General features: G+C 41.7%; 1 protein-coding gene across 5 annotated transcripts in view; it reads right to left on the bottom strand.

Moving 5' to 3' along the window:
- grik5 (glutamate receptor, ionotropic, kainate 5) overlaps positions 1-5,605 on the bottom strand; it is a 245,682-nt gene extending 240,077 nt beyond the window's left edge. For all 5 annotated transcript variants that reach the window (XM_088326779.1, XM_088326775.1, XM_088326778.1 and 2 more), the window contains exon 1: positions 5,245-5,605. The gene's annotated coding sequence lies outside the window, so the exon portion shown is untranslated. The remainder of the gene's footprint in view (positions 1-5,244) is intronic.
- Positions 5,606-23,868: the final 18,263 nt, after the last annotated feature.

The following is a 23,868-nucleotide window of genomic DNA, read 5'->3' as shown; positions in this document are numbered from 1 at the left end:
GACCGGCCAACTAGGACCGGCCAATTCACCTGACATGCATGTTTTTGGAATGTGGGATGAAACCGGAGTGCCCGGAGGAAAAACATGCAGGCACGGGGAGAACATGTAAACTTCGCACAGCTGGATTTGATCCCATGACCTCAAAACATTGCCGCGGACGCGCAAACCACTTAGCTGCCGTGCCGCCCTCGCCCTAATATCAAAGGCTTAATTTTCAATACATCGGGAACAATTTTAAAACCTGTTAAAGAAAAAAAAAACACTCAGCATGGTGATTACAGACTAATTAGAGCTTCCAAAAAGTTTCTGTACCAAAACACAGCAACGTTATTTACTTAGTCTGTGGCATTTGAACAACGGATTTAGGGATTAAGTGTGTTCTTTGGGATAATGAAGGCTTTCGTGCTCAGGAAAATCACTTTCAAGAGATGTGTGTTGCAAAATGTTACCTTCGATCTTGCCTCTGTGTGTGGCTTATATATCTACTATTAACGTGTAATTGTGTAGCGGGTGGGAAAACATGGCGGTGGGCATCAATTGGCATGCTTGAAGGTAAGAAGTGTGAAAACGAGACGCGAGTGTCATGTGTCGCAGCCGTCACGCCTGAAGCGATTGGACGCGCGGATCTCGCCGTCGCCAGAGTCGAAAACGCACCTCTGCCCTCTTTGCATTGTCGCACACTGACAGGGAAAACAATCGCAATGATTGATAGGCGTGAGGAAATAGCGGCGTTCTGCCAGACACGCAAATCAGGCGCAGTCGTCGAGTCATTCACCGGCGACATCTGAATTGGGTTTGAATTCACAGCCAAAGAACAGAAAAGACATGGAGCTACACGGAGAGATGGAAGTTGTGAACGAGGGTAAGAGCTGGAAAGAGTCTGAACGAGGAGACAGCGGAGATCGAAGTTGGGGAGTCAGGATGATGCTTAAAGAATCCAACTGAGATGTTTCCAGCACATCCATCAAAATAGACAGACAAGCCGGATCAGGAAGACAAGGTTGGCTGGAAATAGGAGGTTAAAGGAACTATAGTAGACCCCCGGCATATGGCGACCCAGCCCTACGATGTTTTCACTCTATGGTGTAGGATAAAAGGTTTTTTCAGCTCCTCTTTAAAGCATTTGTCCCACTATACGACATGCATGTTCAAAAACCTTGCAATGTTCTTTCTGCATGACGAATTATGTGTCTAAGAAGTTTGTCTGCTATTCTTGGCGTCCTATAAAATGCTGTACAGCTATTGGTGTGTGTCATGGCATCATGAAAATGCAGACATATACTATTGGTTTGACTACATCCCATAATGCCTTTCTATGTCTTTATCCAGGTCAGAATCCTGTGTGCTTCGTGAAGACATTGTGAGTCTGCAATAATTTTTTGTGTTTTTTTAGGTGGGGGTGGGGGGGTTGTAAGGTTTATTGTTCTATAATCTTTATCAATTATCCATTATCCATTATCGGTCAAATCATAATACGCTACAAAGCCAAGGGGCCGAGACACTTGCTCTCAGCCAAGAGGCTGAGTCAAGGTCCCAGCCACAGAGCCAAGCAGCGATCAGTGCGAATGCACCGTTCCTGGAGGTATTGCAATATCGGGCCGATGCGTGGAGTGGACAGAGCAAGCTCTTATTCCCGATTGCAAAAATCTAACTGCCGAAAAAGTTGGATAGTACACAAATCCAGACGTGGAATCTCAGAACCACAGTACCAAGAAATAAGGAGTAATCAATCAACGACTGGGACAATTATTAAGTATAAGAAAGTATTCCAAGGCTATGACAATCCTCTCAAATGGAGGTTTAAAAATCAGTTTTAATTATTAATCTGCAGGCACTAGTATGATATTTTTATAATTGTATTTAATCTTTTACAAGTATAATACACATACACATTTATTTTTTTTCTGAGGTCCTGGGGGTTCGAAACAAATTACCATAAGTTTCTATCCCCCGCTATTGAGCAATTTCACGTTGCAATCCCCACCTCAGAACAAACTAACTTCGTATCTCAAGAGTCTACTGTATGGGAATGAGGTATCAAGAATATCACCACTGGATGCTTAAGAAGAAGAGAACAGAAGTATGGATGAATGCCAGAGGACGATGTAATCATTTAACCCCTTAACATTCCAGTAAAATTCGCCTAGAATCCCAATCCAAGACGTTTCCAAAGGAAATTGAATGCTGATCTTAAACCATGAGAAGAATATGGATGTTTTAGTCTCTCTTGAAAGGTAAGACTCTGAAGTTTTGTCCCAAACTAAAATAATCACTGCAAGTTCTACTAATATTCAGTAATCTGAGTAGGATCACACAATTTTTTTCAATTAAATGCCTGCAGACGACTGTAGCATGGGTGAGACAATAGGTTTAAACCTTAACTGGTACCTTGTCATATTCGATCGGAATCAGAAAAATTAAACATATTTTTCTAAGGGTAGTTTAGCTGTTTCTGAAAGTGGTCATTCGGAGACTACCAGTTTACAACACTAAAACCTTTGCAATTTTGTATTTTACTTATGCCATTTTTCTAGACATTGTGAAAGAGTTGTAAATGTTAGTCCTCTCTTTCCAAAAGTCAAATCAATGATTGTGCACACCTGCGATTAATAATGCTGCGGGAAAATGAATCTCAAATTGCTTTGCGCATGTTTACTTTCCGTCATGGTTTGAATATACATTGAAAAATTGTACAAATTTATGTTGAAAATTGTATTGGCTAACCAATTCGTCTATCATCATTCAAATTAGTTACTACTGGCTAAAGATATTTGGACCTACTGGAGTTGATCTCCCTCTCATCAAACAGGCCCGATAGGCTAATGCGGGTTGTGGACCGTGAAAAAAAACCTGCTATTGGCTGAGAAAGGTGTCATTCTAAAAGTCGGAGGCTGACTACCATGTTAGGAATAATTTTACGACTCTTTAATTTTAAATGGAAGTTTTGGAGGGAAACAAACATATTAGAAGAAGGAATCTCGAACAAAGCAGCTTTTAGGCGGATGTATTTGTATCCGTCTGCAATATCCCGTGTTTTGGAGTAAACATTTTACACTCATGGATTCTCTGGATTGTCCGGGATGTCATAAATCTATATCTGCGTACATTCAACGTGTTGGCCAGGGAATGTAATTGATGAGTTATAATTTTCAGGTATCTTGTTTCCGATGGATCTTTTGAAGTGGTCATCATATCTTGAATACCCAAGAGTTGAAGCTTTCCACTGATATGTGGCATCACGTATTTCAGTGACTGGTGACATCGTACAGACACGTATTTGTTTATCGAAAGTCCAGCAGGCCGTTGGAACATTAAGGGGTTAAGAGACAATATGACAAAGAATGGACAGTACACCTGATTGAATGCATCAGGAAAGACCACAAATATCATCTGGAATGATACTTAAGGGGAATAGATGAATAGGTTTGCACCAGAAACCAAGAGCCTATTTTTAAAAACCAAAAAGCAGGACACAAAAACGGAGACATCGAGGAAAACATTGCCGAGTGGTGGGAAACTAAACTTTTAAGGATGAGGATAACAGAGGCAAAAGAAGAAGATGAATCGGAATTACATCAGTTTGGAACAAAATCTAGGACTAAACCAAACTTGATGATGAAGACACAGGTGCGCCCACCGGGATTGGACCAAAAGGTGTACACATTGGAAAATGTCAAGGACAAACTCATACTACATCCATAGGAATGGTTTAATCAGGAGAATACGTAAGAAGGTTGATTAATGGATGCACTAGGAAAAACTATTGTAATTGAACTGAAGTCGAAAGGATGGATGCACCAGGAAAGACATCGAGGACTAATTTTGAATAAAACAACGTTCATAAGAACTGAACAGAGAACACATGACAGGACGTGAGGCTGGCTGCTTCTGGAAATCCAACAGGAACCGGGAGTAAAGCTGAATGGGTCTGGGTACTTAAGGACTAAACAGGGGATATTTAACGGGACATGAAATGAGGAGGACATAAAGATTGATACAGTGGGACTCTGGAGTGACATCAGAATGGCAGTATCAGGACAGCCAATACGAAAATGAAGAAAAGCTAAACGAGTCTGGGTCAGAATAGAAGCACGTACATAGATTCAATTGAGACGGACATGATGACCATTAATAAACCTTTCGGTGGAAAGACCAAGAGACAAAACGAAGAAAAAAATAACGATTGACGACCATATTGAACCGAGGACTTCAGTTGAATGGGCCCGGGTACTTAAGAGCTAAACAAGGGACACTTGACAGGACAAAAAGTGTATCTGAAAAGGATATAAATATAGATTCGTTGGAGGTAGGCATTGGCATTGATGCATCAGAAAGTCCACTTCAAAAACAAAGAGTAATGCCAGATTGGCCCAAATACTTAAGAAATGGAGACACTTGACAGGACATGAAGTAGAAAGGATCTAAAATGGATACCTCAGAAGAGGATATATCAAAGAAGCTATAAGGAAGAGTGGTAGCTTGAATAAGAGTTGCTGAAGATTGTAGGGACCACGAGAAGGACACAACAGAACAAAGCTTCAGATGCGTAGAGAGTGGACACAGGAAGGGACATAGAGGAAAAAAATTGAGGCTGGATCCACGAGAATGCTGTGCATGGATAAAACCAAAAGGGATGACCATGAGGTGGACCTGGGGGTGGACGCAACAGGAAATGAGATAAAGATGGATGACCAGAATAACCCGAGGACAAAAGACATATGGGACAGGACACAAGCACAGAGGCTACGGAAGCCAAAAATGTCTCCATCAGGAAAGGACGTATGGACGGATCTATTCGAAGGGGACATAGGGGTGCATCCATCACGAACTCCATTTGCATGACTACAACTTGAGTGTACTAGTAGAGGTTGCATACGTTAGGAAGACAGATGAGGACAAATAAATCATGAATGGACTCGGGATGCATAATGAAACAACATCAAGGTAAGGAACGGATGGACACAACATTGAGATGGATGCACCAGGAGGCGGACGGCTTCATTGGGGAAGGACATAAGGACGGATCCATCCGAACGCGGGACAAAATGGACCCTGGACTTGAGGGTCGGAAGTAGGACGCGAGGAAGGTGAAGACACAAGTAAAAAAAAAATAAGGATGGGGTGGAGGCTAACAGGTGGAGGTGGGAGGAGGAGAGAGGGTGTTTGAGACACCGGTTGACGCTCAGAGGAAGACAGATAAGGATGGAGGAAGAGGACAGACAGGAGGAAGAGGAGGACACTCACCCATCGGAGGGGGTCTCGCACAATCCCCGCGCTGTGATCCCGTCTCAGGGTAAAGGCGCAGTAAGCTCGCGCCGCTTCCGTCTGCTGAATACCAATGCAGACCTCTCGCGCGCGCACGCGCAACAGCACGCGCCGCGACGGTGGTGCGTTGCGCACGCTCCCAACTGGCGAGCCTGTCCTTCGCTTTTCGCGTCTTCACTGCGGCGCAGGATCACTTGGCGATGCAGACTCAAACGCGCGCTCCTCTCGCCGTGTTGCGCCGTCCACGTCCCGTGTACGTCCGAGCGCAGTAGCGCGTCCGCCCGGAATCCCTCGCGCACTTTTCCCCCCCACCTCTCCGTTTGGGCAGCGGCCACTTGGTCTTCAGCGCTTGCTCACTTGTGAGAGTACCTCTCTCGCTCACTCTCACATCTAATCAGCTCTCTCTCTCTCACTCCATCTCCTGTTTGCTTTCTCTCCTCCGAGTTAAGCATCTCCCTTTCACTTTCTTGTTCTTTTTGTTTGTTTCATTCTTGTGTTTTTCCCTTGATGTAATCCTATCTCTCTTTGCCCGTGTCTTTTTCCTCTTCCTCTGCTTGTTTCCCCTCTTCCCCTTTCCATCTAATCATCTTTCTCTCTTTTTCTATCTTCTGTTCCTTTTTTCCTTTTTTCCCTGTGCCTCATATCTAATCATGTCTTTTTCTGCTTCTTTAATGCTCTTATTTGCTTTGCTTCCAATTCAAGCTTACCTTTCTTTCACTTTTGTTTTACTTTCTCTCTCTCTCTTTCTTTCTCTCTCCATTTATCCCTCCCCTTTTCTTTCTCACTTTTTCTCTCATCTTTCTCCCTTTTTTTCTTTTCCCCCTTCTGCTTTCCTTCTTTTCCTCCCTCTCTCCACTTCTCTCCAAGCAAATTCTTCTTCCATTTCTTTTCATATCTCTTCCTCTCTTCCTTCCATCTAATAGTCCCTTTCTGTCTTTTTCTACCCCTTCCAAGCTAACCATCTATTTTTATGTGTTTCTCTCTCATTCTCTTTTTTCTCTTCCTAGGTCTCTTATTATCTCTTCCTATTTCTTTCTTTCCTAATCTGTTTCTCTCTTTCCAACCAATCTAGTCATCTTTTATCTTGCTTTTTTTGCATTTCTTCCAACACAACCATCTTTTTTTTCTCTCCTTTGTCTTTTGGTGTCCCTTGTCTCCCTCAATCATTTCCTCCTCACGGTTTATTTCTTTCTCCCTCTCTCCTTTCAATTTCCCAATCTGTTCTCTCTTTGTATCTTTCATTTTCTCCCTCCCAGCTAATCATTACTCTCTTGTACTCTCTCTGTCTTTTTATGTTCCCCCTCCAAGCTAATCATCTCTTTTTACTCCTTTTTCTTGGTTTCTCCTGCTTCCTGTCTCTCTATCTCCCTCCAATCAATCCAACCCTCTGTCTCTCTCTCTCTCTCTCTCTCTCTCTTTCTTGCTTCCTCTGTCCCACCCATCTAATCATCTGTTTCTTGCTCTGTCCAGTGTCCTTTGCTCTCTCCCTCTCACTATTCTAATCATCTCTTGTTTTTTTGTCATTCGCTTTCCTCTCTTGCCCTTTACATCTTTCTCACACCGTCTTTCTCCAAATTTTTCCTGTCTTTCTGTCTCTTTCACTTCTGTCTTTCTCTTTAGGAAAGAAACACACTCCCCTTTCATGTTTGCGAGCAAACACACTCTAGTTGGCATGGTCCGTGTTAGGGCCTCCCCCTTCACTTCCCACCCCGACAGATTTTGACAGGGCCGAATGCGGGAGCGCGATAAACGCTATCGCGCTAGCACGCTTCGCACCCGACGCGTAAACGCGCGCGAGTTGGCCCGCTCCCGACGGCGAGAATTTAGTCGGATTTTATCAAACCGGCCCCCCTTCACACACAAAAATTTCACAGAATTCAGAAATAAGGTTTCCATCTGTTGAATTTATTAGAATCTGGTCTGGAAATTTGCTTTAATAAGGAATTAAATGGTTCTTTAACACTTACTTTCCCAAAAATATGTATTTTATCTGCAATGAAACATTAATATTATGTATGAAAGCCCGATTAACTCGTTTACTGCAGGCCTAGTTATCTATAGCTGTCTATGGATGCCTAGCTATAATTAATCTTTCAGGTCTAAATTATTGTTCATTGTAATGCCTTACTCTCTAGTCTTCCCAAAAACAACATTGCCAGCTTGCAGCTACTACAAAATTCAGCAGCACGTTTGCTTATCGGGGTCCGGGGCGGAGGGATCACATTACACCAGTTTTAAAATCTCTGCTTTGGCTCCCTTTGCGTTTCGGGATCGATTTTAAGGGGCTTTTACTAGTTTTTAAAGGTCTTAACGGTCTTGGGCCATCCTTTATGTCTGATTTGCTTTTATCATATCGGCCCTCGCAGTCCCTGAGATCCACTGGCAGTGGTTTGTTGATTGTTCCTAGGTTGGGGAACAAAAGCTATGGTGAAGCAGCATTCAGCCACTATCGTCCTCACCCATGTACAAGTCTGGATGCTTTATGTCTCAATCAGCCTAGCTAGATTGGATCTTCGACGTCTGTGGCGGCCTAGCTAAAATTGATCTTTGACGTTTATGACAGGCTAGGTAAAAAGGAACTTTAACCTCTATACTAGTTTATGACAGCCTGGCTTAAATGTATCCGATGTTTATAGAAATCAGTAGCAGCTTAGCTAAATGGATCATTGACATCTATAACAGTCTACGGCAGCTTAGCTAGAATTAATCTTTGACAGTTTTTGCATTCTAGCTAAAATCGATATTTAACGTCTGTAACCAATCGCGTTGGGCACGTTACTTTCAAAAAGTCATTGGTAATATTGACTCACTAATTTTTCCGTAAAGTAACTGAGTTAGTAACTGAATTACTCCAGAGCAAAAGTAACTAGCTACCAGGGAAAGTAACTGTTCCCATTTCTTTAAAAAGAAAGTGTTGTATGTCAATTAATTTAAATTATCTGAGCAAATCCAAAACACCGCAGTGGCATCTTTGACTGGACTTTACTTGTAGAGATGGGAATTTCGACTATTTTTAGAGAACTGGCTTTTTTGGCTCGGCTCACTGAAATCAGCTGACTCTTAATTAATAAACAAACAAATAAATAAATAATAATTGATGTATTTCCAAAGCAGTATTTTAGTAGTATTTATTGTAGAATTTTTGTCGCATCTCTTTAGTATTTTTGTAATATTACTGTAGTTGTCTTTTTGTAGTATTTTTGTAGTAAATAATCTGTAGTAGTATTTTGTAATATGGCATTACTGTAGTATTTTTGCAGTAGTTCTATCCCATTTTTTGATTTTCAGAATAAAACCAAGATAATATATGAGGTCCCTTTTTTAAGCCCAATATTTGATATTCAGTTTTGTAGTTATTGTGTACGATAGGGACAATGTAACCACCAAAATAGTTAACCATTTTTGGGGGCCCCCTACTGGTGGCTGAGCCCGAAGCAGCTGCTTCGCTTGCTAATGCCGACACCAAAATAAATCCTCACATGTTTTACGATCACATTTAGCAAATAATCTTTCCCAGTAACTAATAAGCTTACGAACAAATATATTTAATTAAATGTTAAGCTCTATTTGTGTACCTATTCAATTTTAACCATAGGTTTTCCTAATCTCTCGTAAATTTCCGTAAATTCAGTACACACTTACCAAATCCAGACAGCCGTGTCACGATTTAGCCGTTAGTTTTTGCGATGATCTACTTAACCAAATACGTGTTCAGCCAGGTTCCTAAATTAAGGAGGTAAAACTTCAGACTTCAGTGACCGAATATGGTTCCAGAGACTGATTTTTATAAAGTGCTCACGAAGCCACTCATTCTAAGCCAGCGCAACAACGGATCTTTGACTTTTATGGCCGCCAATGGCAGTGAAAAGCCGTTTATTCGAAAAGACCCAAAACAGCTCCATAGAAGTCGTCCTGGCCCGTTTAACAGGTCTTGAGATCGATTCCTGCCCGCCGGTAAAATGTCCGCCCCGTTGTCTTCTAGTGGCGGACACGTGTTGCGGGACTTCCTGGAAACCGGACCACGTCTTTGTCACTATTTATAACACTCGTGTAAAATGGCCACTGCCACAGCGAACAGACAGCGAGACATCTCCGGAGGGACGATTTCCACCAAAACTCTAACGAGACGGAAATGCTGCGCTCTGGAAAGAGATCTTTCTTTTAACCGTCGTTCCCCGTAACAGAATCCCACCCGGCGTTGAATCATTGATTTTGGTCCCGGAGGGTCTTTGATTGCTTTGACAAGACAGAGTTGCCTTACAGTTTATTCGGGTCGGGCGACAGGTAAATGGAAAAAGTATAGAGACACGTTTTCACCTTTAATGCTACTTGTTTAGGATGGAAGAGAATCGGTATCTTTACTTATGACGGTAGTAGATACCTGTCTTGGTTGCCTTCTAGCGGCCATTTGATAATTGGGAATCGGATATTATAAGAAGGTATACAGACGCCCGTCTTATGAACGAGATAGGTTCCGGACGATTGTTCGTAAGTTGAATTTGTTTGTAAGTTGCTTCAGAGCTGTTATTTGTTTGTTTGTGTATACGTAACCTGTATTGTTTTGTACTAAAAAAATAAAATATGCTCTATAAAGAAAAATTAGTTGAGTTTAACTTACTTTTGGAAGATGAGCTTCAAGAGGTCCTCCTCCGTGGTAGAGATTGGATGAAAAAAAAAGTGATCCAATCATTTTCTCAACCGCATCAAGCTTTCTTATTCCACTTTCAATTCAAAAGAAACGGCTCGCCTCTTTTTTACACTTTACACAAACCATGTTGAATGGGTGCACGAGATATCAAACAATAAAAATGTCAAAGTTCTCAGCGCGCTGGAGATACAGTATGGAATGTTTACACACGAACTAGGAAGAGGAAGCGGGATCTTTTTACTTCTGGGTGGATGCTGGGTGACCTCTCACAGTGCCACACGCCGGTGAAGGCAGAAAGAAGCACTATAGTGCTGTCCTGTACTCGGAAAAAGGTGCACACAATACAAAATCTAACTTACAGCAATGTCCGGATATTTTTCGACATCCATTTTTTTTTTTTTGTATATACCGTTTTTTGTCGAATAGTCATAAGTAGGGGAGCGTCTGTATACATATACAGTAGACCCTGGGATATGCCCACCCCACCTTACAACGTTTTCACTTTGCTGTGTTGAATGTTTTTCGACCCATCTTTACAACACTTTCCCTACCATCTGACATCAACTTCAAACTATTATACTTTACCAAAAACGGATGAAATTCAAACTTTGTGGCATTCCTTCGTATGCACAGTCACGCCTCTAAGATGCCTGTCGGCTTTTGGTCCACATCCGATAGAACGCTGGTCTGCTATTGGTTTGGCATTATGAAAACGCCGATATATATTGGCTGAACTACCCCCCACAATGCATGTCTCTCTCTTTTCATTCAGTTCAGAAAAACCAAGGACTTTGTGAATGGATGGACAATACTGTTTTTTTAAAACTGTATTTATTGGTTATGGGTCCCAAAGCTTGCAGCGAAAGTAATAAATAAACATGATAACCACAGAAACGAAGTTTGGTATTGTCTGGGGTAACAAAATTAGAAGCTAATCAGCAAAGGTTTTTATCCTCCTCCATACAACATTTTCACTTTGCAGTCCCCACCTCAGAAACGAGCAATGTAGTATCCCCAGGTCTACTGTATTTTGTTGATAGTTAAATGTAAATATCAGTCATTTTGTTGCAGTTGGAAGGGAACTTTATGTATTGTATGGTATCGCTATGTTGTATCGGTACGTGTAGAAAATATAAATCTTTTTTAAATTTAATAAATTTCATGGGGAATTTTATGTCCTAAATAGTATCAGTAGGTGTTATTGATATCAATTTATGTTTGGATATCGGCTGAAAAATTGCGACATCAAACACTACTACCATTAAACACGTTATACATCAAAGCTATTTTAAAAAGATATATCTTAATTTTACGGCATATTTTGCGGTTTTTGCAAACATTCTTCTGATTCAAAAAATTGGAGATATGTTTTTCCTTACAGAATATCAGCAACACTATGCAACATTTACATGTCACGAACCAGGAACGGAGACGGGACCCAATCGCGTTAGTTTTACTCAGCTTTATTTAGAATGAGGAAAGGGCTTGCACCCACGATCTAGTGATCGTCCGTAATGGGTAGCAGATCGCTGGGAACGCAGATGTAGCACTTCCGTGTCGAGCGAAGGCAAAGTCGAGAGCGAGGAAAAAACAGGTCGGTGGCTGGGGCGGGGGAGCAAAAACGTAAACGGGATCAGAAATAGGTCGGCAACGGGAATCAGACAGAGAAAAGGGCAGGATAGTGTCAGGAGTCACAAAAGTTTGCCTGGCGTGTAGCGTAGGTTCACAGACGATCCGACAAATATTGACAGGAAAGCGGGGGTTTAAAAAAGAGGAAGCAGCCAATCAGCGTCCGCGCCTGTTGGCGCCAACGGAGCAGACTCAGGTGCCCTGCATCAGTAATCATGACATTTCAAGCAAATAGAATGATTTCCCACTTCCTATGGATTGCATTAAAAGGTTTAAAATGTTGCATGTTAAGAACCAAAAATATTTCAATAAACTTAAATTGAGCAATTTTTGGGGGGAGCATGTTCTGTAATGGCTTTTTAATTATTTTTCATGTATTCTTTGAAGTAGTTCCCTTTGGCAAAAACACTGCTAACTCCAATAATAATGCTAAAGCTAACAATGCTAATCGGAGGAGGGCATCGACTCCGCATATCGCGCCTTTCTTCGAAATTCTGTTTGAGTAAAAGAATCGCAATATTGCTTGTATCTGAACCTGATCGGCTAACCGATAATTGGATAATCGTGATATACAAGCTCTGATATTACACGTACGTTAAATTTTCCCTTGTTTCAGACGCAGACGTTAACTGTTGCGGAGGAGATGGAGGGATGGCGCAAGAAGAAGCAGGGAGAGAAAAGAAGAGAAGGAGGGGATTGACATTCAGGCCGAGCTGCGCACTCTGTTGGCGGAATAATGATTAGCTCCTTGGCATTCTGCTCACATCTGCTCCACTATCAATGAGCGGAGGAGGAGGGGAGCGGAGGAGGGGGGAACAAGGTGAACGACGGAGCAGGGGATGAAAGAAGGGATGTAATGGAGGACAAAACAGAGGAGTGGATGACATAAGCCAAAACGGGCGGCGCGCACAATCGCCAGCAGGGGTCTCTGAGCGCAGTCCTCCAACACCTCTGAAGCCTTTTTTTTTTCCTAATACGTGCTCTGCAGAAGTGTGGTAAGGATCCTCTGCTGTCTATATGAGTCCTTGGTGTCAGAGAAAAGAAAATGATAAGGATCATCTCCCAGTGATTTGAGTCAGGTAAGGCGGAGAAGAGACGAAAAAGGTAAGGATCTTTCAATTTGAGTCAGTTGAGTCAGAGAAGGTTCAATGATAAGAATACTCTCCCAGTGATTTAAGTCAGGTGTGTCAGAGAAGGGGAAACGGTAAGGAACCTTACCCAGGCAATTAGAATCAGAGGTGTCATAAAAGTTCACAAGATTCTCTCCTTGTGATAGGAGTCAGACGTCTTGGAGAAGGTAAGGATGCTTTCCCAGTGCTTTGACTCAGGTGTGTCAGAGGAGGTTCAATGATAAGAATACTCTCCCGGTGATTTAAGTCACGTGTGTCAGAGAAGGGGAAAAGCTAAGAAACCTCACCCATGCAAACAAAATCAGAGGTGTCAGAAAAGGTCAAATAGTGAAGATTCTCTCCTTGTGATATGAGTCAGGTGTGTCAGAGATGGTAAGGATGCTTTCCAAGTGCTTTGAGTCAGGTGTGTCAAAGGATGCTCAATATTAAGAATACTCTCCCGGTGATTGGAGTCTGGTGTGTCAGAGAAGGTGAGGATCCTCTCCAGTGATTAAAGTCAGGGGTGTCAGAGACGGGGAAACGGTAAGGAACCTCACCCATGCAATTAGAATCAGAGGTGTCAGAAAAGGTCAAATGGTGAAGATTCTCTCCTTGTGATGAGTCAGATGTGTGGGAGAAGTTAAGGATTCTCTCCCAGTGCTTTGAGTCAGGTGTGTCAGAGAAGGGGAAATGTAAGGGACCTCACTCATGCAATCAGAATTAGAGGTGACAGAAAAATAGTGATGGTTCCTTCCTTGTGATATGAGTTAGGTGTGTTATACAAGGTAAGGATGCTTTCCCAGTGCTTTGAGTCAGGTGTGTCAGAGGAGGTTCAATGATAAGAATACTCTCTACGGTGATGGTAGTCAGGTGTGTCGGAGAAGGTAAGGATCCTCTCCAGTGATTTGAGTCAGGTGTGTCAGGGAAGTGAAATAGGTAAGAATTCTCACCAAGCAATTTCAATCGAGTGTTAGAAAGCATGAAATAGCAAACATTACTTCCTGGTTATTTGAGTCTGGTAAGTCGAAGAAGGTAACAATCCTTTCCTCAGGATTTGAGTCTGGTGTGTTGGAGAAGGTAGGAATCTTCTTCCAGTTATTGGAGTTAGGTGTGTCGGAGGAGGTGAAAAAGGTATGGATTCTCTCTTGGTTAATCGAATCAGGTGTGCCAGAGAAGGTAAAGTGGTAAGATGCCATCTGGAGATTTTAGTCAGGTGTGTCAGGGAAAGTGAACAGCTCAAATTTACATAGCAAACTAATAAAACTAATCTCCCTTTTCATATATTTCAACCTTTTTCTTTAAAGAGCGAAATAGAACAAACAGTCATTTACTGCCACCTACTGACCCGGAGGACAATTATAGTAACTGCGGCTCACCATTAATAGAATCAAAGTAAGTTTTCAATTTATAATTTTCGAGCCGTTTAAAAACTAAATTGGATTTTTTTTTTGCAGTTGGGCTCCATTTTCATTAAACAAAGCTAACATCTCCTCGGCGCCGCTACGACCACGACACGGCTAACACGCGTGCCGCAATTTATCAACGTCAGCACTGCCGCGGTAGCGCCGTCTCAGCACCAGAGGCGCAAAGGATGCTGGGAAAAAAAGAAGCCGTGAGTGCAGACAGTGATTCATGCGGTGGATCCTAGCCGCGCTTCATAACCAGGATATGCTAATCGCGCATTAAAATGTCATCACGTAGCATCGATTTATAGTGAGGAATTCCATTTGATGCTAGAGATCGAACGATATTGTTTTTTTAGTGGTCGAGGAGGGGATGATTGGTATTTTGAGGCAAAATTCTGCATTAAACAAAAAACCTACAAGCATTGATTTTTGAAAATAATATACGAAACCCCCCACATAATTTTAATCTTGTTTCTTCCCTCACTGGCCCTTTAAGAAACTACATACGAAGCTTTAAATCAGGGGTGTCAAACTCATCTGAATTCGGGGGACACGTGGTAACAAATTAATCTCTCTAGTTGATTAAAGAGAACGAGAGGGAGGGACAAAAAGACAGAGGAAGAGAGAACCAAGCAGGTAGGCGCCTTGCATGGCTGCATGGCCGCTATTGGTGTGTGAGTGTGTGTGTGAATGGCTAAGTGTGAAGCACATTGTGAAGCGCTTTGGGAGGTCTTCATTGACTTAAAATGTGCTATATAAATGCAGACAAATTACAAGAGAGAAAGAAAGAAAGGGCAAAAGCTAGAAAGGAAGAAAAGGAAAGAATGAGAGCAAGAAAGAGAGAAAGAGAAAGAAAAAATGTGTTATGGAGAGAGACTGAAAGGAAAAAAGAGAAAGAGAATGAAAAAGTAAAAGAAACAAAGAGAGAACAGAAATAGACAGAAAGAGAGACAAAAGGAGAGAAGAAAAATAGATTGACAGAGAAAAGATACAGAGTGAGGGAGGGAGAGAATGGAAGAAAGCAAGAGAAAAAAGAGAAATAGAGAGAAAAAGAGACAAAGAGTGAGAGACAGATGAAGACTGATGGAAACAAAAAGAGAGAGAAAAGAGAGCAAAAAGAAAGAAAGAAAAGGAGAGGAAAATAGAAAAATAATGACACACCAAGACGGAAAAGGATAAGGAGAGAGATATAAAGAAAGGGGAAAGAAAAAGATCAAAAGAGTGAAAGAGACACTCAAAGAGAAAAGAAAGAGGGATTGAGACAGAAAACGGGAGACAGAGTGAGAGAGAATGAAGTCAGAGAGAAAGAAAGGCAGAGAAAAGAGAGCAAAAAAGGAGAGAAAAAGAGATGAAAAATGGGGAAAATAAAGACATAAATAAAGAAAGGGAGAAATAAAAAGATAAAAAGAGTGAAAGAGACACACAAAAAGAAAAGAAAGAGGGATTGAGGTGATTGCGTCTCAAAAGAACAATCCCAAAGCCCTTTTTGACACTGTAGCATCGCTTACAAGACAACAAACTATCTCAGATAGTTTGACGCACTCTGCTCATGACTTAATAGTCTTCTTTAATAAGAAGATTCAATGCATACAGGAAGAAATTGCTAAAGAAAGTATTAATACCACACTTATTAAAGGGCTGAAATCTACAGATGCACGACAGGGTGGCTTTTCTGGGATATTGTCCGGTTTTAGTGAACTGTCACTTGATGATCTCAAACAGGTGGCGAATGCGGCCAAACCGACAACTTGCCAGTTCGACCCGCTCCCAGGTTCACTTATTAAAGGTCTTTTTGGCGTCCTTGGACCTTCAGTTCTAAATATTATAAACATATCACTCTCCTCAGGTGTAGTTCCAGCAGCTTTTAAGTCCGGCGTTATTAAACACAAACTGAAACGACCCAACCGTGATCCAGAAATCTTATGTAATTATAGACCTGTGTCAAACCTACCTTTCCTTTTTAAAGTACTTGAAAAAGTAGTGGCACAGCAGCTGAATAATTTCATATCCGAGAATAACCTTTTTGAATCCATGCAATCAGGATTCAGGGCTAACCACTCTACTGAGACAGCTCTGATCAAGGTAACAAATGATCTCCTACTGGCAATGGATTCTGGCGCTTCATCACTTTTGCTGCTGCTGAATCTTAGTGCTGCTTTTGACACAGTCCACCACAATTTCCTACTAGAACGGTTGGAAAAATGGATTGGTCTCTCAGGAACCGTCCTCTCGTGGTTCAGATCCTACCTCTCAGATAGGAGGCACTGTGTTAAATATGGTGAAATGACATCTGAGCCCTTTAATGTTACCTGCGGTGTTCCGCAGGGTTCAGTGCTTGGCCCCCTTCTTTTCAGCATTTACATGCTTCCATTAGGTGATATTATTCGCAAGTACAATATCAGCTTCCACTGCTACGCAGACGACACTCAACTACAGGGAGTGCAGAATTATTAGGCAAGTTGTATTTTTGAGGATTAATTTTATTATTGAACAACAACCATGTTCTTAATGAACCCAAAAGTCTCATTAATATCAAAGCTGAATATTTTGGAAGTTTGAGTGGGGCTTTTTTAGTTTTAGCTATTTTAGGAGGATATCTGTGTGTGCAGGTGACTATTACTGTGCATAATTATTAGGCAACTTAACAAAAAACAAATGTATACCCATTTCAATTATTTATTTTCATCAGGGAAACCAATATAACAGCTCAACATTCACAAATATACATTTCTGACATTCAAAAACAAAACAAAAACAAATCAGTGACCAATATAGCCACCTTTCTTTGCAAGGACACTCAAAAGCCTGCCATCCATGGATTCTGTCAGTGCTTTGATCTGTTCACGATCAACATTGCGTGCAGCAGCAACCACAGCCTCCCAGACACTGTTCAGAGAGGTGTACTGTTTTCCCTCCTTGTAAATCTCACATTTGATGAGGGACCACAGGTTCTCTATGGGGTTCAGATCAGGTGAACAAGGAGGCCATGTCATTAGTTTTTCTTCTTTTAGACCCTTTCTTGCCAGCCACGCTGTGGAGTACTTGGATGCGTGTGATGGAGCGTTGTCCTGCATGAAAATCATGTTTTTCTTGAAGGATGCGGACTTCTTCCTGTACCACTGCTTGAAGAAGGTGTCTTCCAGAAACTGGCAGTAGGACTGGGAGTTGAGCTTGAGTCCATCCTCAACCCGAAAAGGCCCCACAAGCTCATCTTTGATGATACCAGCCCATACCAGTACCCCACCTCCACCTTGCTGGCGTCTGAGGCGGACTGGAGCTCTCTGCCCTTTACCGATCCAGCCATGGGCCCATCCATCTGGCCCATCAAGACTCACTCTCATTTCATCAGTCCATAAAACCTTAGAAAAATCCGTCTTGAGATTTTTCTTGGCCCAGTCTTGACGTTTCAGCTTGTGTGTCTTGTTTAGTGGTGGTCGTTTTTCAGCCTTTCTTACCTTGGCCATGTCTCTGAGTATTGCACACCTTGTGCTTTTGGGCACTCCAGTGATGTTGCAGCTCTGAAATATGGCAAAACTGGTGGCAAGTGGCATCTTGGCAGCTGTACGCTTGACTTTTCTCAGTTCACGGGCAGTTATTTTGCGCCTTGGTTTTTCTACACGCTTCTTGCGACCCTGTTGACTATTTTGAATGTAACGCTTGATTGTTCGATGATCACGCTTCAGAAGCTTGGCAATTTTAAGAGTGCTGCATCCCTCTGCAAGATATCTCACTATTTTTGACTTTTCAGAGCCTGTCAAGTCCCTCTTCTGACCCATTTTGCCAAAGGAAAGGAAGTTGCCTAATAATTATGCACACCTGACATAGGGTGTTGATGTCATTAGACCACACCCCTTCTCATTACAGAGATGCACATCACCTGATATGCTTAATTGGTAGTAGGCTTTCGAGCCTATACAGCTTGGAGTAAGATAACATGCATAAAGAGGATGATGTGGTCAAAATACTCATTTGCCTAATAATTCTGCACTCCCTGTATATCTTCCGTTGGAGGAATCTCCCACACTAAACTGTGGAAATTTGGAGGCCTGCCTCATTGAGATAAAAGAGTGGATGTCACTCAATTTCTTGCGTCTTAACTCTGAAAAGACCGAAATGTTAGTCATTGGTCCATCTAAATGCCGTGACTTATTCTCAAAAACTGCTGTGAACATTGACAAATGTCACATCACACAGAGTGACTCAGTTAAAAATTTAGGTGTCATATTTGATCCTGATCTATCCTTTGAAATGCATGTAAAGAAAATTACTAGAACCGCTTTCTTCCATCTTCGTAAAATCCGTTCAATACTGTCTCAGTCGGATGCGGAAATTATAATTCATGCGTTTGTTACCTCCCGTCTCGATTACTGTAATGCACTACTCTCTGGTCTCCCGAAGTCTAGAATCAAGTCTCTTCAGCTGGTACAAAATGCCACAGCGAGGCTTTTAACTAGGACAAAAAAGTACCATCACATAACACCCATTTTGGCTAACCTGCATTGGCTCCCAGTTAGCCTTAGATGTGATTTCAAGGTTCTCTTAGTATTATACAAAATCATACATGGACTTGCTCTCTCTTATCTTTCAGATCTGATTTGCCCCTACGTCCCGGTCCGAAGCCTACGATCTGAGAGTGCCGGTCTTCTGGTGATCCCAAGATCAAAGAAGTGTTCTGCTGGTTCGAGAGCGTTCTCCAGACTTGACTTGACTTGAGACAGAAAACGGGAGACAGAGAGACAGAATGAGGACAGAGAGAAAGAAAGGCAGAAAAAAGGGAGAGCAAAAAAGGAGATAAAAATACAGATGAAGAATGGAGAAAATAAAGACATAAAGAAAGAAAGGGAGAAAGAAAAAGAGTAAAAGGGAGTGACAGAGACACAAAAAGAAAGAGAAAATGAGTGAAAGACACAAAGAGAAAGAAGAAAAAGATATAGAGGGATTGAGAGAGTAAAACATACAAAGAGAGCTAAAAACAGAAAGAAAAGGAGATACAGAGAGAGATACAAAAGAGAGAGAGAAAAAGAAATGCAGCTGCAGTGTCTTTGTGAGTGTTGCCTGGCTTTGGCGACATTAAATGGACTGATTTAAATTTGCAGCTCATTTTTCCCTTGCACTTTTCTCAGCTTTGTCTCGCAGTCCGGATTCAGTTTGTTGGTAGGCCTAATTCGGTCTGCGGGCCACATGTTTGACACCACTGCTCTAAATGCTTGAATCAAAAACTTTCTTCTTTCTTCACTGTCCCTTTAAGAAACAACATAGAAAAGCCGTCAATGAATGGATCGACTGTATTCATTTCCATGGCGACTGTAGAGACATTTGGAACTTGTAAACAGGAACAAAGCGTCCAAATTTCTTCTCTCGCTGTCTCTTTAATAAACGACACATAGAAGCTCTGAATAGGGGTCTCAAAATCGGGGCCCGGGGACTAATTGCAGTCTGTGAGATGATAGTTTGAGGCCCCTGGCTAAATAGGAAAGTTTTAAGGGACTATGGTTAGTATTCAGCGCCTCCTGGCGGTGTAATTTAGAAATATTTCACGGTTGATGGATCCCTTAACTGCTTGGGTGGTCTGCGCACCAATGAGGACGTAACTCTGGACAACTTTCTCCACTGTTGACGGTCCCTGGCTTTGTTCTTGGGTCATGGCAAAGTTGGGACCAGTCCATTCCTTGATGTTGTGAGCCCAGTTCTTCTTCTGCCCCCCTTGGACTGTGCCCTGGAGAATGATCATGGTCAGTCCTGATGATCTTGTGACCTGACCATACCACTGAAGTGTCCATATGGGCACAGTTGACAACAGTTCTTGGTAGGGTCCGATGTGTCCTCTGATGGTGTTGCACACCGTTTCATTTGTGGGCTTAGTAGCTGATGCGTAGAAGTTTTCTGTAGCACGCATCTCCACCGCCCAGTGTTCTCGTTTGCCTGCGTCCCTGCAAATCAACTTTTTCGACACAAAATTGTCATTATTACCCGATTACACGTTTTAACAAAGATTTACCGCACTCCAAACTTTCCGTCAGGCAGATCCGCCATTGTTGTTTTGGTCTCGCGGTCCGAGTTTTTGTCTGCACGCCGATCTCGGCAAACTGCCTCCGTTAGTATTAGGTGCAAATCAACACAAAATTGGTAATTTCTTCAGCGTCAGTAATAAGTCGAAACTTAATGCAGAAAGTGATAACAACGGCAATAATTCCGGCACGAAAAAACGGCGGAGAAATTCTTTGGAAGATCGCGGAGGCAAGGAAAACACGTGTTTTGAAGCAAACAATTCGACAAAAAATAATAAACAAAAGAATACTCCTAGCAAGAAAAGGACTTTTCTGCCAAAATGGACTCATTTATATTCCTGGTTATGCTATGAGGAGGATGATAATGGATTGGACTTTGAGAAGGCATTTACAACTCTGGCGGGACAGCAAACCACGAAGAATATATGAACTGAAAAATCTGAAGTGATAAATGCTTTGTATTACCAATTAACTGTGATGATTAAAACTGCATAAAAATATAGATTTTATTTTATATATTTGTCACCGATTTACAATTTCAACCTCGATAACACAAAATTTTGGGGACCCATAGATCTCTGTTGGGACCCATGGATTTTTGAGGTAAAATGAACACTGATGGCCGAGATTTTCTTTTCTAGTTTTGCTGTGAAAGCTGATGTCCTACAAGCGTAAAGATGGAAGTGACCAGCGCTTTCATGAGTCTGATGTTTGATTTCACTGCTATGTTCTTGTCCCTCCAGATGGTTTTAAGTCTAGCAAGGGCGGCTGTGGTTTGAGCTATCCTCGCCATGGTTTCTGTTTCTGACCCTATTTTGATCAAGCAACTCCAAGATATTTAAATTTGGTGACAGGTTCTAGATCTCTGTGGTTGATGTTTGTGGTGATAGCTTGGGAGTTGTCGGTCATTACTTTTGTTTTCTCAGAGCTGATTTTCATCCCATGTCTTGATGCTTTGTCCAGGCGATTGACCAGCTCTCTAAGTTCCTGTCTGTCTCCTGCCAATCCTGCAATCTATTCAGGAAAACGGAGGTTGGCGAGGTTGTGTCCCCCAATACTGACTGTACATTCATGCTGCTTCAGACATGCTCTTCTCCAGCAAGATGTAGAGAGATAGCAGCCTTGGTTTGAAACCATGCTCCAAAGGTAGCGTTGATCAAAATACAGGATCTATGATATCAAGGAGCATTTTTTTAATACTCATAGCTTAAGAAATGTGCATTTAGTTGGGGTTAATGTTGGCTATCTTGCTGCAAAGGCTACCTCCAAAAAAAATGCCTTTTTTTTTGTCTTCTAGCCTTTTTTTTACCTTGTTCTTGATATTTTCTTTATTTTCAAATTTATTTTCCTTTTTGGTAGCTTTTTTTCTTATTCTTTTCGTTATTTTTCTCTTTCTCTGTTTTTTTAATTTGTGTTCCTTTTCCCTCACTTTTTTCTCTTTTTGTTCTTTCCTTTCATTTGTTCTTCTTTGTCTTTTGTGTCTTTTATTTCTTCCCTTTTCTCTTCCCTTTTTCTTCTCTCATTTTTACTTTTCCTTTTTTTTCTTTCTTTCATGTTCCCAGTTTTCACCCCCTTTTCTTTCTTTGCAAAGGCCGGATAGAAAAATAAGAAATTTTGGTCACTTGGAATCCGTGGTTAGTATTCTTCCGTGTGCCTTTTTTGTTTTGGGAGTATATTTTGCAGTTGCACAACACAATACAGCAAAATCTAGTGCTCAAATAATACATGCTGTCTATTTAATATTTGAACCTTTTTTGTGTTGCAATGTTTGAGAACAGTAGAATGTTTTTTCTCAAGAGCTTTTTTTGTGGAATAGCTGATTTGGATGAACCTCAACCACACCCTAACCACCAGTGGCCCCCAGTCAAATGAGTTTTAGACCCCTTCACTAAATATTTTGGATGGGGCAGTCCTGTCTTCTTCTCCATGGCAACGGAAGGAAAATTTGGGATGCACTCTCGGTTTCTTCAGTCCCCTTAAGCAACACGATATAGATGCCCTAATTGGTTTGGATGGGGCAGTCCTGTCATTTCCAATGCGACATAAACAACATCCTCGTTTCTTCGCTCACTGCCCCTTTAGGAATTACACACGGCAGCTCATGTGAAGGATGGAATCCTCGGATTTAATATAAACCAAAACAACGCAAACAACTTCATAAAGGCGAGGTGCACCCTGCAGGAAGATGATTTATGAGGTTTGTTTGTTTTTCTTTGCACCTAAAGACCCGGCAAGCGTTGTTTACATCCCTAAATCCAAGGCACCTTCTACAGTGTCGCGATAATAGCACAGCTAATCATAAGCGGCTTCAATAATTGGCAAGGCGGTTTCTACCGCCATGCAGCATTTTCCCCCAGGGTCCGGTAGTTAGCGCTCGGCCTATCGATTTGCATGCAGCAAGTGCGACGAGAATTCAGCTAAGGGCAGCGGAAATGATCCAAACATCGATATAAGTGATACTAAGCAAGTTCTTGGATCACATAGATGCTATTGCCCTCGGATCGATACTTCACTCCTCCACCAATTCCCAGGGCTGCTTCTCCACATACTGTAGATAGTGCAGCCCTTCTCTCTCTTTCTCAGCACACGCTCACAGGTTTCTGCGTGAGTCATGAATGACAGGCATTTTAGCACCTCTTCCTCCCTAGCCTGCTGGTGCATCCTGGTTGCCTGGTAGAAAAGAGGGCCAAATAGATGTGCCCATCCCTGCCACCTGCTAAAAATGACACAAACAGGAAGCACAACAGGGTTTGGACTTAATTTTCACCCACAGAAAAAGACAATTCCACAGAATAATGTTTTCATTCATTATTTGCAAAACGTAACACTTTTTTAGCCTTTTCTCGTCATTTACGCCGTTTTCGCATGAAGTTAACACAATTCCTGGTGGAATTTTTTGGGTAGAGTTGTCTGCTACTGTGGCAAAACCTCTAATTTACATAAACACGTATAAAAGCTCACCCTGCAGAGAGCAATGTTCTGCAACTAGAAATGAAAAAACATATTACTGTTCCTGAAAAAAAAAAACCCTGTAAATCCGTTGTCACTATGCAATGAGAAACCAATTAAAATTTTTCCGATTTTCTTTCTCAAAAACTAATTATTGTCAGTAATGCCATTTTCTCATGAAGTTAACGCAATGCAAGGAGTAATTTGTGTGGTAAAGTGGTCCAAAACTGTAGCAACACCACATATTTACATAGGCTGATGAAAAAAAAACTCACCCTACTTTGAGCAATGAGCTTCAACCAGAAATGTAACATTTTACAGTTTCTGAACGTAACCTGTAAATCTGATCTGACTATTGCAATTGAGCCAATAAGAGACACTTGACACTATAGACACTCCCCTACTTACGACCATTCGACTTACGTAAAACGGTAGATACGAACATTTTTTTAGGATGTTGAAAAATATCCGGACATTGCTGTAGGATAGATTTTGTATTGTGTGTACCTTTTTCCGAGTACAGGACATTATTATAATGCTTCTTTCCGCCGCTACCTGCGTGCAGCGCTGGGAGAGGTCATCTGGCATCCACCCCGAAGAAGAAATCCTCTTTCTAGTTCGTGTGAAAACATTCTATACCGTTTCCCCAGCGCGCAACTTTCACATTTTTATTGTTTAATATCTTATGCATCCATTCAATATTGTTGGTGTAAAGTGTAAAGAAGAGGCGAGCCGTTTCTTTTCAAATGACAGTGGAATAAGAAAGCCTGATGCGGTTGAGAAAATGGTTGGACCACTTTTTTTCCTCTTGAAGCCCATCTTCCAAGAGTAAGTTAAACTTAACAGTAATAGAG

The sequence above is a fragment of the Urocampus carinirostris genome, chromosome 2 (assembly GCF_059441175.1).
Source record: "Urocampus carinirostris isolate Australia breed hairy pipefish chromosome 2, RoL_Ucar_1.0, whole genome shotgun sequence".
NCBI lineage: Eukaryota > Metazoa > Chordata > Actinopteri > Syngnathiformes > Syngnathidae > Urocampus > Urocampus carinirostris.
This window is presented reverse-complemented; position numbering and strand designations above follow the sequence as displayed.